The sequence below is a fragment of the Pelmatolapia mariae genome, linkage group LG16_19, assembly GCF_036321145.2.
Source record: "Pelmatolapia mariae isolate MD_Pm_ZW linkage group LG16_19, Pm_UMD_F_2, whole genome shotgun sequence".
NCBI classification, from domain to species: domain Eukaryota; kingdom Metazoa; phylum Chordata; class Actinopteri; order Cichliformes; family Cichlidae; genus Pelmatolapia; species Pelmatolapia mariae.
Window position 1 is genome coordinate 792,188 of NC_086241.1, and position 17,813 is coordinate 810,000.

The 17,813-nt window shown below is 40.5% G+C and overlaps 1 long non-coding RNA gene across 1 annotated transcript; it reads right to left on the reverse strand.

Moving 5' to 3' along the window:
* Positions 1 to 13,893: 13,893 nt before the first annotated feature.
* On the reverse strand, positions 13,894 to 16,835 carry LOC134644434 (uncharacterized). The gene is made up of 7 exons (XR_010096489.2): positions 16,713 to 16,835; positions 15,939 to 16,050; positions 15,539 to 15,627; positions 15,277 to 15,425; positions 15,131 to 15,163; positions 14,643 to 14,826; positions 13,894 to 14,184 (listed from the first exon to the last, which is right to left on the reverse strand). It is a non-coding gene; the product is annotated as an uncharacterized LOC134644434 (long non-coding RNA).
* Positions 16,836 to 17,813: the final 978 nt, after the last annotated feature.

A 17,813-nucleotide genomic window follows, 5' to 3' on the forward strand; every position in this document is an offset into this window, starting at 1 on the left:
TGTAATAAATCTGTGATGAAACCAGTTTCTGTGACGAGCTCAGAAAATAACAGGAAACTCAGTCACGCGTGATTTATTCTGCATCAGGATGCTCTTACAAGTTCAAAGGTCACAGAGCTTAAGCACAAGTTTATGTTTACATATGTTTTGCCTGTGTTGATGTTTTAGTACTTGTTCTTTTTAATATACAGTATTTAAATATCAATCTTCAGTCGACAGTTTCTATTTCGAGTCTTGCTGATGCTTCCTGTTGTTGTCAGTGTCGTCTTTTGTTCATGCATGTGTCAGCGTGCTGCTGCCCCCTGGTGGTTCGTCCCTGTATTTGACCTGCAGGATTCATCTCCGTGAGACCTGAAGCTCCTCTCTGAGTCTCTGCTCAACAGACTAACGTGGAAACGTCTCTGAACGCTTTCTGAAATTGAACTTTGACATTTCTGTCCTGCAGAACATCACATGAAACACCACAGCTCAGCTCCTCAGATGCAGCTCAAACTGTCCATCTAAAAAGTTTTACTTTGCCCCAACACACATTCGTCCATTCATCATCCATTCTGTGGCTGGACCTTCCTCCAACCACAGCACAGGTTTCTCTTTACTGTCAGGGGCGGATCAAGAGAAATTATCTTAGGGTGGCATGGAAATGAAATGGGGTGGCAAAATCAAAGCCTTCTTTTAAAAACCCCACATATGCAGGTGTTGCATGTGGTTAAAATGATTCAAATGCAGTAAGCATTTTATATAAATATAGTCTATAACCTATTTATTATCTGTAGCTCACATAATTAAACATCTCAGTTACATTACACATACACATTAGTTGTATGTGAATGTTGGTGTTATGTGCTGTATAGGCCGTATGATAAATACATTTGTAGCCCAATAAGTATAAAATCCAGAAAGCTACACAACATGCGGCGGTTCATTTACACACACAGTCTAAATTAAGTTTCACAGTTTTTTGTTAGAAAAAAATCAAATTGTTATGTGCTTAAATTTACACAAAATGTCAGAAATCTGCACTTTCATGAACAAAAATTTAAACCTAATTTTTCAGGATTTGTTGAGTTAACCCTCTGAGGTCCAAAATATAACTGTTGACTGCTTTTGATTTTACTTTTGTATTTCACCTTCAAATTGTTTGGTTATTTTTTCCTTGCCTTGTTTGGTGTCATTCTCTTCGGCTCAACCTCACGTGTCTGAATTTACAGTTATTTTTTCATTGACATGCTGCAGCAACACAACTGATCTGAAATCACACAAAAACATAAAATCCTAGTAGTGTTTTTTTTTATTGTAAAAACCACAGACATGTTTAGTAAATTATTTTCATAACTTGAAATGCAAATATAAATTGTAAATTTTGAAAGCTCATGCACAAATTTTGTAAACAATAAAGTTATATACAACTATTTATTTAAACATGCAGCCGGGGTTTTTTTTTTAATTTAATACTACTGTAACTAAAATGAGAGAACAATCAGGTGTCACAATAACAAGCCCCACAAATTATTTGTGCTGTAAAAAAAAAGAAAAAAAAAGAAAAAAGAGGAGAACAGCACAGGAACAAACCTGCAGGCCTGACAGCAGCAGATGCATCACTGCTCCGGTTTTCCATCTGGAGACAGTGTTGACCAATGACTGTTTTCTACAGTCATTGGTCAACACATGTTCATTTTGATGAGGTTCACCGAACAAATTTGAATCATCACAACAACCAAAATGTTAGCAACACATTGTAAAGTTTATTATTATCACTATGGTAACCATGTTTATGTTTGTTACCTGCTAACTCAAACACATTCTGTAGGTGTCACATTTTGAGGACTGTAAGTTCACACACTTTTAGACTTTTGCAAACCGGAGTTGGAGATTGCAGAGAGAAGGAGAAGTGTTTCGTAAAAACTTTACAAGTTATACGGATTATTTGCTCAAACAGCAACCAGTGCAAACATGTTTTGCTGGACTCTAAGCAGAAGAAAGGCACAGCCTGATTTGTCATGTTTTTGTAATATTCAAAAAAAAAATGCTATTTTTGTGCAACAGTTCTTATTGAATCACATGCTGTTTGATTTATTTGAAACAGATAATAAAGGAGGACACTGTGGGTGTTGGAGAGGCCCCACTGAAAAAGTACGATCTTTGCTCTCTGTCATATTTTTACTATGTTTAAGATTATGTTTATGTATACATTTATAAATACACATATAAACATGCATGCACAGTTTTCTCATTTGAAAGTAAATATTTGTCTGAATATTTGAGCTGGATCAGTTTTCACTGTGTAAGTTGTAGATTTGTTCCCTCTGTGTAGTCCACAGCTTCATGCAGTCGGTTTAGCTGACTTTCTTGAGGCACTGAGGGCAGTTTGAGTGCATTACAGCAGACTGATCTTCTCTGTTATCTTTCCAGTGTGAGTGCACGAAAGGATCTCACAGATGAACATGTGGTCGCTGATACTCCAGCCACCTCTGCTGCACCAGTCTCACCTCCAGCTGAGGCTCAGAGGAACAAATCAAAGAAGGCCTCCTGGTGGCGCAGATGGCTTTTTTGTAAGGTGAGTTTAACACTGCAGAGAATAAGCTCTGAACAAACAAACGGTGCAGGAATTTGTGCATCTATTTGTGTTTAACTGGATTTATTTGTAACTGGCAGAAAAAGTCAAAGGTTTTTCCCAAAAATGAAGACAAGGCAGAAGACACGGTCGTGCCACCTTCTGAACCCCAACAGAGGTACGATATTATTTTACTGTCTGAACAAGTTCTGCTGGTACTCCTTCCTTCTTGGATCATGAAGGAGGATCTTTTGTGTTTTGTCCAGTGTTAACCCCGTCAGCCAGTCTGAGGATGTTCTGGAGAAGGACTCTGCAGGTCCGAAGCCTCCAGTCTCAGCTGTACCTGACAAAGAAGCCGTGGAACGTGAAACATTCCTGCCAACTTCAACTACAGATCTGAGGTATGAGGTCCTTTCACTGTGTTCCTGTTTAAAGCTGATTCATTGCTTTGTGTTTCTTCTCCTGTAATTTCATCACTGTGATTGCACTGTTTGTGTCTTTCTGTTACGGCAACATCAGCACTGAAAAATGTGAAGTCAAGGACGTTGGTGTCCGGATGGAGGTTTCCTGCCCTCCCAAATCGCTGCTGTTTTTCTGCACAGTACGTTCTACAGAGCCAAGTGTGACACGTGAACAGCTGTTATAGGAACATGTGAAGTCTGAATGTTAGGATTAACACTCAAATTCTCATTATGTCATTTTGGTTGAACTAACTGGTGATGTGTTCCTCAAAGAAAAAGGTGACCTTAGATGATGAGCCGTGTTGGCCTGAAGTCAGTGAGAGAGATGAGCCAGTTTCCAGGCCGTCGACCCCAGCAGGTCACGGTGGGAGACAGGGGGCCACGCTAAGAGACCACATCACACACTGCTGACTAACATACGATGACGAGTTCGTCAATGATGAGCAGCAGCAGAGAACAGCTTACTTGCTGTTCTTAGCTTTTCAGCTCCACATTTTTGCCATTTCTTCCACACTCAACTGTTTTCTACAAGGTGAGCGCACAGTGAAGGAAGGGGAGGGCTGATGGTATTAAGAGATTTGATTGGGCAATCTAGGGGCCAGTTAGTTCTTCCTTTTGGTGAAAGCTGGGCTCTTCAGTTCAGCATGGTACAGCTCCAAAGATTCTGCAACATCAAACCCTCTGTCTGCTAATATTACATCACCTGGGCTGAGGCCGTCCAGGTCATTTCAACAGTTTCTATTTTTATTTTTAAACTTTAGATATAAACAAAACAAGAAAAGTAACATTTATCACTCCGTCTTCACTCGATCTCGATTCATTTTCATGTCATAAGTGTTAGCAACAGTTCTAGAAAAGGAGAGGTTTGTTCCAGTTTGCAGAAATGTTATTACAAATGTTCAAACTACTGCACTTTAAAATCGAAGTAGTTCAGAACTCAAAAAAGTATGCAAACTCGTTGCCTCAAAATAAATGAGTGCAGTTTACTTAAGATGACTGTCAGGACAACTTCTTCATTGCAAGTATGCAGTACTAAGAATAACAATTTGTGGTAACCTGATTATGATTCAAAAAGAATAATTAACAACACTTCTTGTAATGGTGTTAAAATCAGCCCAACTTTTATTTTCAAATGCAAAAAGTAAAAGAAAATCAGCCAACATACTGGACACATATAATTGTTTGCTGTTCTGCTGAACAGTAACAATTATACTGTGATCATTGTTACAGAGACTGAAACTTTATTGATCATTTGTCCAGGTAAAAAAATGCCCTCCCACAAATGTCATGTGACAACCTCATTAGCTTACAGAATTGTGACATCACACACATTTAGAATCTTACACCACTTTGGTCCTTTGATCCTTTGAGCCTAAAAACCCTTAAATAGGAGTGAGGCGCAACAACTATTAGTACGTTATTCGAGCATTTATGTTTGCAGCATTCAAACGTTCGTCAGAGAAGCCTTTTTTGGATCCTTTTCAGAGTCACTGGTCACTGTTTACAGATTCTACCATGTCTCCAAGAAAACACAAAAAAAGAGAAATAGTAAAGCCCAGCGCTCCTCTTTGTGATCAAGAGGACAATATTCAAGTACAGAAGATGTGCTTGGAAGAAATGCATGAGGAAAATCTCATGAACAATCACAATACGCGACACCCGCCCCAGCCAGAGTACATCTATTACGTCTGGCAAAGTTTTTTTAAACAACGAGCGGAGATTATCTTCCTCAGACAAGAATATGAGAGAAGGACTGCTGAAGTAGATAGACTGTTCAGCCAGCTTCTTGAAAAGGAAGATATTCAAAAGGAGAACGAAATGGAACGCATAGACATGCGAGGAAGGATCTTTGAGCTCCAAGCAAAGCTTAATAAAGCACAAGAAAAACCAACAGAAGAAGTCCTCCAACAGAAGAAAAATGAGCAGGACAAGGACAAAAAGATTCAGGAGCTGCAAGTAAAGCTTGATGAAGCTTTGCAAAAAAATACAGAAATCCTCCAAGAGAAGAAACAACTGGTCATAAAACTCCAAGGCACAGAGATAAATCACAAAGTGCTGAAAGGAAGGGTTGAGTTTCTTCAAAAGAAAGCGCAACAGACCACGAAACAGGAAGATACGGATTGCAAGCTTCAGGACATGGAGAAACACAACAAAGGCTTGCAAATAAAGCTTGATGAAGCTCTGCAAAAAAATAAAGAACTCCTCCAAGAAAAAGAGCAAATGGACGTAAAGCAGCGCAAACTACAAGGCATGGAGGAAAAGTACAAAGCGTTTCAGGCAAGGCATGAGAAAACACTGAACAAGAATAAAGAGTTGCTTCAAGAAAAAAAGCAACAAGAAATTAAACAGAAAGAAATGGACTGCAAGCTTGAAGACGTGGAGGAAAAATACACAGCGCTGAAAATAAAGCTCGATAAAACAGTGCAAAGAAATAAGGATTTCAAACAAGAGAAAGAACAGCAAGACATGAAAGAGAAAGATCTGGATTGCAAGCTTCAGAGCATCAAGGAACACAACAAAGATTTGCAAGTTATGCTTGATGAAGCTCTGCAAAAAAATAAAGAAATCCTTGAAGAGAAAGAAAAGCTGGACATAAACCAGAGAGACGTGCAGTGCCAACTCCAAGGCATGCAGGAAAAATACGGAGCACAGCAGGTAAAGCTTGATGAAACACTGCAGAAATATCAAGAGCAGCTTCAAGACAAAGAACAACGGCAAATAAAGCAGAAAGAAGAAAAACAAATTCTCCAGGACTTTGAGAGGAAAAACCAAAAACTCCAAGAACGTTACAACAAAATGAACAACAAAACAACTGAACTGGAGGGGGAAAAGAAAACACTGCAAAAACAATGCTCAGAGATGCAGAGTAAGCTCAATGACATGCTGAGAAAAAACACAGAGCTCGAGGAACTTTCCAACAACTTGAAGTGCAAAAACACTGAAGTGCAGATGTTAAAGCAGCAACTGCAGAAAACAAACAAAGACCTGCAGTGTACACTTCAACAAATCGAGAGGAGAAGTCAGCAGTTAGAAGACACGCACAACAAATTACAACAGAGTTATACAGGGATGCACGAGGCAAAGCTAATGCAGGAGGCAAAATGTAAAGAACTGAAAGAAAGGCTCAAAGAAAAAGAAGCCAAATTAGAAGAAGAGGAGAAAACATGCAGGAAACTTGAGAAGGAAAATACACAAACAATCAAAGAGTTAGGAACCCTCATCCTAGAGAAAAAGGTGCTCGTGGAAAAGCTCTTGGAAAAGAAGAAGAAACGCTTCCGCTTCTTCTGGAGGAGGGACACTCCTGCTTTTTCTACTTTTTCTACTGCTGGTGTCACCTCGTCTTCCTCCACCTCTGTTCCATCGTAATTTTCACCTCTCCTCTCAAGTCCTCCCCCTTTCTCTCATGACACCTCTCCCTCCCCTTTAACCCCTAACACCTGTCCCATCTCCCTCCCCCCTCTCTCTCTCTTTCACCCTCACCCTCACCCCCCCCCCCCAACCAGTCCCGACAGTTGACTGCCCCCTCTAGAGCCTGGTTCTGTCATAGGTTTCTTCCTGTAAAGGGAGTTTTTCCTATCCACTGTCGCCTAGTGCTTGCTCAGAGGGGATTGTTGGGGTTTTCTCTCCTCTATCTCTTTCCTCTTTTCTATCCCTTTAATTTACCCTCTTCTTAACATCCCCCCCCCCCTTCTATTTCCTCAATAATTTAATAATAAACACAATTGGCTGCATTTTAAATGTGTCTGAACAGTGTCTTCATTCAGGAATGAATTGTCTTTGTCATGGACTCGTGTATTTTGTGTTTTCCTCGGGTTGGTGATCCTCGCAGTCGTTCAGCCCAGGAGTCCAGTGTTTTAGTGTTTTAATCACATTTAGTGTTACAGTTTAGATCACCATAACAGGATAACCACAATTTAGGATTCAGGCATTTGTTTTAGTTCAATATCATAATCATTTTATGATTGAGGAAGTTTACAGACCCTTCAGTCAGCAGCAATAACTTCAGTTCACTGACATTTGCAAGCATTCCTTTATACACAGCATTTCAGTCAGGTTGAGGTCTGGACTTCCATGCTGTAGATTTGCTGCTGTGCTTGGGGTCATTATCCCGTTGCATGGCCTAATTTAGGAGAAGCTTTAGCTGTCGGACAGATGGCCTCACATTTGACTCTAGAAAACTCTGGCATACAGAGGATTTCATCAACTGCAAGGTGCCTGTCTCTCGTGGCTGCAGAACAAGCTTAAATCCAAAAATTATCCACTGCCACTGCTATGAATCCTGGGATAGGGTGGGCCACAAAGGATACACCCGAACCATCCTTCTAATCCAGGTAAAAAGAGGATGCACAGCCAGGTACAGCCCACAAATGGTCACATTTGGAGCAGCCTTTGTCACCTGGCTGTGACGTAATCGGCTGTTAAAGGCAGCCTGCGAATCACAAAACAACCACAATGGACCAAAGTGCCTTACAGAAGATTAAATACATAAAAACAAATAGAAAGAAAAACCACAGAAAAGGAGAAGGATAAATTTAAAAAACTGTATAAAAATAAATAAACAATAAAATAAAATCAGCTGGAGTCTCTCCCAGCTATCACCAGGGTGTACTCTGGACTGGCGCAGGGCTAACACACAGACTGTCACGGTCCTGAGTCTGTGGACTCAGTGTTTTTCTGTTTGTATTAGTTATCCTTGATTTCATGATGTGTTTTGATTTCTGTCTCTAGTATTCCTAGCTCCTTAGTTCCTTAGTATTTCTTGTGTTCTAGTTCTTAGGTTATGGTTCTATGTTACTTCTGTTTAGTGTTCAGTCATTTCTGCCGGTGTGTCCCTCTGTATCCCCTAGTCTAGTCTGCGTCTGTTATGTTTCCTGTTTTACTTTGAAAGTCTGTGTACTATGTCAGTGGGCGTTTATCAATATGCGTACTTGTGCGTACTTGCGTTCTCGTGTACTCGTGATACGTCATCAATCGGAGACCAAGTACTGTTCCAATTCGAAGTACGCATCACGCCGAGAACGCGAAAAAGTCCCGGATGTGTTCTCGATCCGCCCGTTTTATCGAGCATGCATCGGTGTAGACTTGGGACAGCTATATATCCCAGAATGCATTTCGTCCAAAACTCAACAGCGGACTCCCGGCACATCGTTTTCAACCCCCCCCCCCAAACCGCTCGCGGACTTCTCACTACTCAGGTTAAAGAAACCCCAGCAGCTGTCTATAGTATTGAGTGTCCACTAGAATAGAAATAAAAGCGTTCTAACATCTCACCTGCTTGTTTTTATTAAGGTATGTACACGTATGTACATGTACACTATTTTTATTAATAGAGGTTTCACTACTGAGGTTAACAATGATATATAAGTCACTTAGATCACTTCTAAATGTTAATGTTTGGTTTATTTCAGTGTTTTATTTGTTCCTGAGTAAACCGGTTTGGCTGTGATTAAAGTTAAGCTTCATAACATGTTACTCACAGTTAAATTAAGAGGGGACGGCAGTAAAAACTCCGGACCTGTGACATCATCACGTACGCTGGTGTTCCGACTGTACAGATCACGAGTCCGTGCTCGCGTACTTGAGAATTGAGAAACGGCCCACGAGTCCGTGCTCGCGTTCTCGGCGGGTACGTACTCACCGAGAACGCGAGTACGTACTCGCGTACTTGGGCATTGATAAACGGCCAATGTGTTGAGTTTTGCCTCCCCTTTGTCTTGTCATGTCAGATGACTCCCAGCTGTGCTCTCCTCCTGTTTCACATTCCCTAATCACCTCAGTATGTATTTAAGCCCTGTGTTTTTCCCTGCTAGTTGTTGCGTCCTCCACGTTTGTTGTGTGTGTATTCCTCGTCGTCTCACTCCAGGTTAAGTCATTTTTTTTTTTTTTATTTAACCTTTATTTAACCAGGAATGTCCCATTGAGATTAAAAACCTCTTTTTCAAGGGAGTCCTGGCCAAGAGGCAGCACATTTCCGAACAAATACATACAAACAAACAAGATTAAAAATTACACAAAACAATTACACATTATTGAGGCAGTCTGTAGGCCTTTGAGTTTAGTTTTAAAAACATTTAAAGACAACAGTTCAGTCAGTTTCCAGTCTTTCTGTAACAGGTTCCACGAAAAAGGCGCAGAGTGGACAAAGGCTTTCTTACCCAACTCTGTGCGGACAAGGGGAACAGACAGCAGCAGCTGATCATTTGAACGCAAGGAGTAAGAACCACTATTTGTCCTTGTGACCAAAGTACAAATATAAGGAGGCAGCAATCCAAGCATAGTCATAGTCAAGTCATGCCACACTATGCCTCTTCAGTCTAGTTAGTTTGAGTTTTGTTTATGTATTCCCAGTTTTGTCGTACCAGCAAATAAAGCTGCAATTTAAATTAATGTTTTGTCTCCGAGTCCTGCACTTGGGTCCAGCCACTGCCAGCCACACAACTCATCGTGACACAGACAACCAGTTGCACCCACATTCATACCTATGGACAATTTTGAGTTACCATCCAATCACAGGGTTGAACATGCAAGCTCCACACAGAAAGACCCACAATTTCATATCATAAGGTAACAAATTCTTACCGTAAGGTCCCCAGTCTCCCAGCAATTCATTTCTCATATATATTGCCCAACAACCTCAGAAAAGGTGGAGAATTTATTACTGGACCGTGTACTCTCATGTGCCTCTCAACTTAGGAGTAGAGAATTGGGTTTTAGTTACAATGAAATCATTTCTCTTTTAACACATAAACACAGTGTGGATGCTGAAGAGCTGCATCTGTCATGGATGTGACCAATAACCTGATGGTCACTCTAACAAAGCTCCAGCATTGCTGTGTGGAGAATGGAGAAGCTTTAAGAAGGACAATGACTTCTGCAGCTCTCTGCCAATTAGGCCTGTATGGTAGCGTGCCCAGATGGAAGCCACTCTTCATTAAAAGGCACATAACAGTTAACTTGGAGTTTCACAGAAGGCACCTGAAAGACTTTCAGGCCCTAAAAAAAAAAAATTCTCTGGCTCTTCTGTGAGCTATTCCAGAGATGGGAATCGAGAACCTCTTCCCAGTAGTTCAATTCCTTGGAATTGTTAGTCTGCCTATTGATTCTGCTTATCAGCTCCACTTGTACTTGCACAACAATCTGCTAATTTCAGTGCATGCCAAAGAATGAAAACAACGTTGCAGTCTACAGCATGGATATTATTTTTTTGTTTGGAAACTGTATCCAGGGCAGAAACACGGCAGTATGGCGCTAACACAACTTCAGCTCTTTGCAAGCGTCAGCACCACTCATGGGTCTGCACCAATGACTGCAGAAAACATGGACGACGCCTCCTCCCATTGTGCAAAAATGAAGCCAAAGGCCGTTTATCAATGCCCAAGTACGCGAGTACGTACTCGCGTTCTCGGTGAGTACGTACTCGCCGAGAACGCACGGGAGTACGTACCCGCCGAGAACGCAAGCACGGACTCGCGATATGTACAATTGGAACACCTGCGTGATGATGTCACAGGTCCGGAGTTTTTACTGCCGTCCCCTCTTAATGTAACTGTGAGTAACATGTTATGAAGCTTAACTTTAATCACAGCCAAACCGGTTTACTCAGGAACAAATAAAACACTGAAATAAACCAAACATTAACATTTAGAAGTGATCTAAGTGACTTATATATCATTGTTAACCTCAGTAGTGAAACCTCTATTAATAAAAATAGTGTACATGTACATACGTGTACATACCTTAATAAAAACAAGCAGGTGAGATGTTAGAACGCTTTTATTTCTATTCTAGTGGACACTCAATACTATAGACAGCTGCTGGAGTTTCTTTAACCTGAGTAGTGAGAAGTCCGCGAGCCGGGGGGGGGGGTTGAAAACGATGTGCCGGGAGTCCGCTGTTGAGTTTTGGACGAAATGCATTCTGGGATATATAGCTGTCCCAAGTCCACACCGATGCATGCTCGATAAAACGGGCGGATCGAGAACACATCCGGGACTTTTTCGCATTCTCGGCTTGATGCGTACTTCGAATTGGAACAGTACTTGGTCTCCGACTGATGACGTATCACGAGTACACGAGAACGCAAGTACGCACAAGTACGCATATTGATAAACGCCCAGAGTCTGCGCAGTAGTGACTTGAGGTGGAGCGACTGCGTCACGCTCCCGCCCACACACCCGCTGGACGTGACTGCAAACACGCCCCCTACACTTTTTACGTAGCCCGGCTGCTCCATTTTTTTGCTGATGGGTTTACCGCGACTGACGACTCGTTAAATTAGGGTAAATACAACCAAGTCACTGTTATGAAAAAGACACACAGCTTATCATCTTATAGTTCTAAAATCACTCTGTTGTTAATTCGTTTGCTAGATTAGCCGCTAGCATACGCACTGTGTTGGAGATTTGTTGCTAGCTAGTTAGCGATGCTACACACCTGTTACTCGTCTGTGTTATTGAAGGATTCAGCACTGCTTAGGTTTTGTTATCCATTTTTAGACAGCCAAAAGTCAGCTGCACACTCCACAGAGGCCCAGAGTTACTGTTAATATCAAAAATATAATGCTGTCCTTTGAGATTTTAACATAAGACTGTGAGTGTAATGGATCTAAAACTGTTTAAATCTTCAGAGCCCTCTACAGCCTGGTAACATGGAAACTTTAAAAACAGCAGCAGAACGTTTCAGTAGTGTAGTCTAATTTGTTCTTTTCATTTAATAATAGAGTCCATATTATATCAACAGCTACATTCACCCTGGAGAGAAACTAGTGAGGGAGACCATCAGGACCAAGCTGGGTTTCTGGGTCCAGAGGTTTGGAGAAACTTCTTCCCTTTCTTTCATCACAGCTGTCCTGTGCCAGATGTTCTGTTGATCCGCTGTAAGAGGCATCATTTAAGAAACACCAGGAAGACTGAAGCTCATCGCATTGATCAAGCAGGACTCATGATCTTCACCAGCAGTTCCCTCACAGGGAAATCTTCAGCACTCCTCTGTAGGCCCGCCCCAGGAGATGGATACACCCAGCATTTCATCAACACTGTGATGGAGACCTTTGGTTTGTGTAATGTTATAAATACTCGGATACTCCCCAGAGGCTCCGGACTTTTACATAAAGATATTATATTCAGTCCTGTAGAAAGTTATACATTTAAAAATATATGATCCTCTCTGGTTACTCTGGTATGAATAACTCTGAATTAGGGCTGGGCGATATGGCCTCAAATTCATATCGCGATATAATTTGAAGCATGTGCGATAACGATATATATCACGATATATTCTTTTCTTCTGTATAACGTATTTTCCACACTATAAGGCACACTTAAAATCCTTTAATTTTCTCAAAAATCGAGAGTGTGCCTTATGTATGAATTCTGGTTGTGCTCACTGACCTTGAACCGATTTTGGCGTGTAGAAATCTGTTAAAAAATGTTTTAGTACAACTTTGGTAAGCCTGCTGATGGACTGCTTGATGGATTGTCAGAGCATTACGGCTGCCGTAGTGAGGAGTAATCTGGGTCCAAAACTCCGTCCCCTTCAGGTCCCAAAGTCAAACGAACACTGAGAGTTAAAAACAGTCTAAATTCTTTCATCTTTAATTAAATCATCAGCGTTGCTGCTTTATCGGGTGTAACAATTAAGTTTAACATCCATGCATCCGTGAAAACAGAATTTATTAAATTTAACGGAGTTAGAAGTTAACAGGAAGTTAGCTCGCTAGTTTATACCTAAACATTTCATACCATGTTCTGACTGAGAGATTTTTGAAACTAATTAAAACGTACAGCTCTGCTACCACTTCCAACATAAATGAAGACAGAAAACTAAACAGCAGTGGCGTTTGCAGGGTTACCGAAGTTGGACTACCTGGTATATAATGTTGTGCTACGTGATTGCTAGCGACACAGCTATGTTAGCATAACATTAGCAGAGTGAAGCTGGAGGATGAACGGCAACTTTTTTTCCACTCGATAAAAGTTAACGTGAGGGATTCTGGTGGTCAGGGACAAATGTAATCGCATAGCAGGATGCTATACACGGGCCAAACTTCAGTCAGGAGAACATAATTTACTGATGATAATGGTTGTAGCCGCTGTGATACTTTCTACCAAAACAGGCGCAGCTTGATGACATCATCAACATGCGCTATCGCGATAGAGCGATATAGTCAAAATCTCTATCGTTGGCCAAATCTATATCGTTTCTATCGTATATCGTTTATATCGCCCACCCCTACTCTGAATCACTTTATGGTAAATAACACTATCTGCAAAAAACTGTGAAAGAATTCCACATCACAATTTTATAGTTAAACATACAAGTGACGACCTTTGACCTTCATCAGGTTTTATTTAATTGTGTCAGAGAAAATCTCATATGCTCTTCATGCAGCTGAGAGCATCAAGTGTTTAAAACAGAAGCTGTGCAGGTCTGAGATCAGCAGCTCTCTGAAACACCAAACTGAGGTCCTGTTAATGCTGATATATAGTGACACAGTTACATGAGTGATTAATCCTTTTGTTTTTTTGTCTTTAACTTTATCAATAAAACAGCTGCAGCTTTCACTGACAGCACATGTGGTACTTTAACCTTTGCACTGTTTTCATCAGTTCATTTTGCAGTTAACATGTTGGATGATCTCCCAGATAGCAAGGAAACATTGAAACAATGTTGAGTCAATATCAGGCCACGTCATTGAAGCAACGTTGAAGTGTGACATTGACCCAACATCACTCTTGCACCCATTTTTAACGTTGAAACAACGTCAGGTTTTGATGTTGAATCAATGTTGAAACCTGACATTGATTCGACGTTATATTTTCTAACACTGTTGACATTGAAACAATGTCAGATTCTGATATTGAAACACTGTTGAGATATGGTATTGATTTTCCACCTCTTTCGCACAGTTGCTTTTTATTGAAAAAAAACAAAAAACCAAAAAAGGTCAATAGACATGTATCATTTGCAAAATACTTTATTAAAAGACAAAGTTTCCTATTTACATTTCTATGTTTCACGTCACTTTTTATTATTTACTCCGGGATGGGGATGGATGATGTGCGTCCTGCGCGCCACCCGTACGATCTGGAGCATATCTGAGCCATTTCTGGACTGCTTGAGCAAAGACCAACTCAGACATAGAGTTCGCCCCTACCTGCTGCGCCAGGCCATCTAGGACAAAAAATAGACACACACACAAAAAAAGGGAATTAGAGCACATGAATAAGCTCTTGTTAATTGTCTTCAGCAGGGAGAAAGTATGTAAACTCCTAGGCTGATAAACATGAAAGTCACCAGGCGGAAATCAGCAAACTGCCACATTTGATTCCCAAAGAGCTATAAGCTGAAAATGCGATATGTCTTAGCATGGTGTGCCGTGTATCCTTTAAAAAAAAAAAAGAAAACATGGGTCCTCGGGCTGTACAAAGTGTACAACCCGAGGACAAAACAAGCCGAAGACCAAAGACTCCATCTCCAGATTAACCGGACATGAAAGTCTTGTTATTAAGAAAGACAAAGTAATATAGCAAAAAACAGACATAGGAAATGTGAAACGCACCCAGCACATCAATTGATCCCTTTATTGTTCACTTTAGGCTCATAAAACTACAATAAATGTTAAAACTTACCAAATATGCATCTGCATGGCGCTGTCTCTTTAAATGCCCTTTTTTGCTTTGTCTGGTCCTTGTTTTTTTTCCCCTGTCCAGTTGAGTACAGAGGCCAGCTCCTTTGTAATGGCATAAACCATTACACGGCGGACTCGCACCTCCAGTGTGGTCCAGCAGCACCAATCAACGCAAAGCGTCTCACCTATAGACACATTTTAAGAGATGGAATTAGCGAGTCTCATGTCTTAAATGTGTATGCAAGTGCCTGTGTGTTTACTTAATGTAATTGATGATAGAAACATGTCATTTAGTTTTCCCTAAAGCCTGATTTTCAAGTCATACAAAGAATAAACCAAAGTATTGGCAGTGCAATGTATTTCTATTCCCTTTTGTTGGATATTCATTTGTTAGTTCTTGTAACTGCTAAAAGTGTTTACTAGTTTTTGCCTGTCACATATATTTGTTATACCATGTAAACTGTGAAATTCCAAGATTTTCAAACTTGCCTTGTAATAGTGGCCTCACAGAGTCTCTGGAATCTACAGAAAAAAAAAATCACAACAAGATGACATTCAGGAGTATAAACTGGTGTTTTGAAGATAAGAGTACAATGACATTGTGATGCAGCTTTAAAGCTTTTTTAAAAGCATACCATCTATAGGGAAGACAGACTCTGCATGCTGGCGAGATCGCAAAGCTGTGTCGGTTTGTGCCGGAGTGGCGAAAGGTGCCGGAAGCTGGGTGGGGCATTATGATGGTTGCTATCAGTGGGCTGGGGGGCAGACTGCGGAGTGATGAGGGCTGTTTAGAAAAAGATAATTTTTTAAGTATTTAAGAATACAGACAACTTGTCAAAAAAGTTTCCTCGTGTCAGACACAGATATGTACACAGACACTAGACAGTATTTTATTACCTGGTATTTTCACTCGAGGGGCCTGGGGAAACCGTTTTTTTGTAGGCTGCTCATCCTCTGAGTCCGTATATGTGTACAGGGGATTTGGTCTAAAGAAAATAAATTAAAAACGGTCTTAAGTAATTGTAAATATGCTTTTGGCATATTGTTTCCTAAAGTTAGTTTGATTTCTAACAACACACACAGGAAACAGAGACGTGCAAGAAGGTACAGCATACAATGAATTTTTGAAGTGCACAAGTGTACACGGCTTTGCATTTTTAAAAAGTTTACAAACTTCCACTTTTTGGACTATATTATGTGGCGATATTGCAGTATGCAAGCACCACAGATATGTATAAAAGACAAGATCATAAATTCTTAACAATCAAAGATATGTTTGTGAATATAAAGGTTTTACTTGTGCTTTCTTTTAAGACTGGTCTGGGTTTCTTCTTCGGACTGAAGGTCAGACGTATCACAGCGTTCACGTGGATATCTCTGAAGACTGCGTTCTGCTTCGTGAAATGTGCCTGGAAATACAAACACAATGTACGGCCAGACATACATTACGTGTGGACAAAAGGTGCAAACGCATAGAAAAATCAGCGGTTTCAAAAATACGCTGGTACGTGTGGACGTAGCCTTATTCATTATTCAAGGCACAAACGGAAAGTCATGTACGCGTGCAACGTAAAGTTAGGTGAGCGTGCAACGTACAGTCACGCATGCTGCGTGAGCATTCAAACTGAGTCTAAAGTTTTCGTGTGCGCATTGAAGCGAGTGCTCTCCAATCATCAAAAGTAACAAAGTCATTGAACACGTTTATACAGTTAACTTTACGTTTATCAATCATATATCACAGATTTAGAATTTTTTGTAGTACTAAGCAACTACAGAGCGAAAGTCTGGGTCAAGCGCCGAGGCGACGGCAAGAACAAAGGAAACCTCGAAGCGTTAAAGCTAGCTTTGTAAGGGAATATAACGAAGAAATTATGAAACGAAAATGTTTTCTTTGTTGATATACTTTGTTCGCAGTGCAATTTATTTGTTGCCGGATTGTAAGAAGTAGACACAATTTAAATAACAGTAAAAAAAAAACTCGTTAATGTACAACATTAACAAGTTTTTTTTTACTGTTATTCAAATGCAAACATGGAAATACCGAGTAGGAAAAAAAATCATTCATTCTTACCTTATACTAATCGTGGTGCAGGCCAGTGCAGTGCATGAACTGATGCCTTCTCCGGTCAATTCCGCTGAGAGTAAATTAAATGTCCCGCTCTACTGTAGAAGACAATGAATACCGGGGGAGGGGGGGGGGGATGTACCAATGTGAGAGGGGTGCTGCGGAATAGTCCAAGTGATCGCTGCTTTAATTTCCCGGTCAACTATACATAAATTGCACGTAGACACGATTTTTTAAAGCTGGTGAACTAGACCAAGTCATTGATAACAAATGAACAATAAATCTACTTTCTCTGGTACTTTATACCCGATCAGTTGCAATGCAATTTAATGCTCAACTACAAATCGATGGTTTTTGATGGTGACCGGAGCCGAATGATCGTCAACTATAAATAGACGTTTTCTCGATGTTGTTGTTGTCACCTGGTCGACTATAAATAGATCAAATATCAATGACAAAAAAACAACGGTGAATCAACATCGTTACAACGTCTCTATAGTAAGACCGTCGGTTTACCACAGTATTTCAACGTTGTTACAACATTGGCATTTCAACCCCGACCATATACGACGGTTCGGATGAAAAATCAACATAGATTCAATGTCGTCTTGCTATCTGGGCTGTCTGCTGTCACTGGGTGGTGCTGAGGTCTGAATCTGAGGGCAGCTCCTGTAATCACAACGAGAACACAATAATCACAAACTGAAATATAAAGTTTATCTCTTAAATCTGAAATAAAGCTGATCCTTCTGTCCTCACACACTCAGGATCTGAAGCTGTTCTCTTACATTTTTTCAGTTCTACAGTTTAATCCATAGTTACAGATTAATGAGTTACTGAAGTACAAGCTTAAAAAAAATTTGGTGTTACTGTCTTTACACATGTGGAGACTGAAAACATGCTGTTGTTTGCACATATTTAATATTCAGCTCTGCACAGGAGCTGCAGCAGGGTGCAGCCTGTTGCTTTTACAGTATAACACTTGTAATAAAAGTACAGTAACGGTAATTAGTGACTGAGCAGCCCGGGGCGTTTCTCTTGATTTCTTTAGTCAGGGTAAATTCATTCACCTGCACAGATTAGCTAAACGAACTTTACAAAACAAGT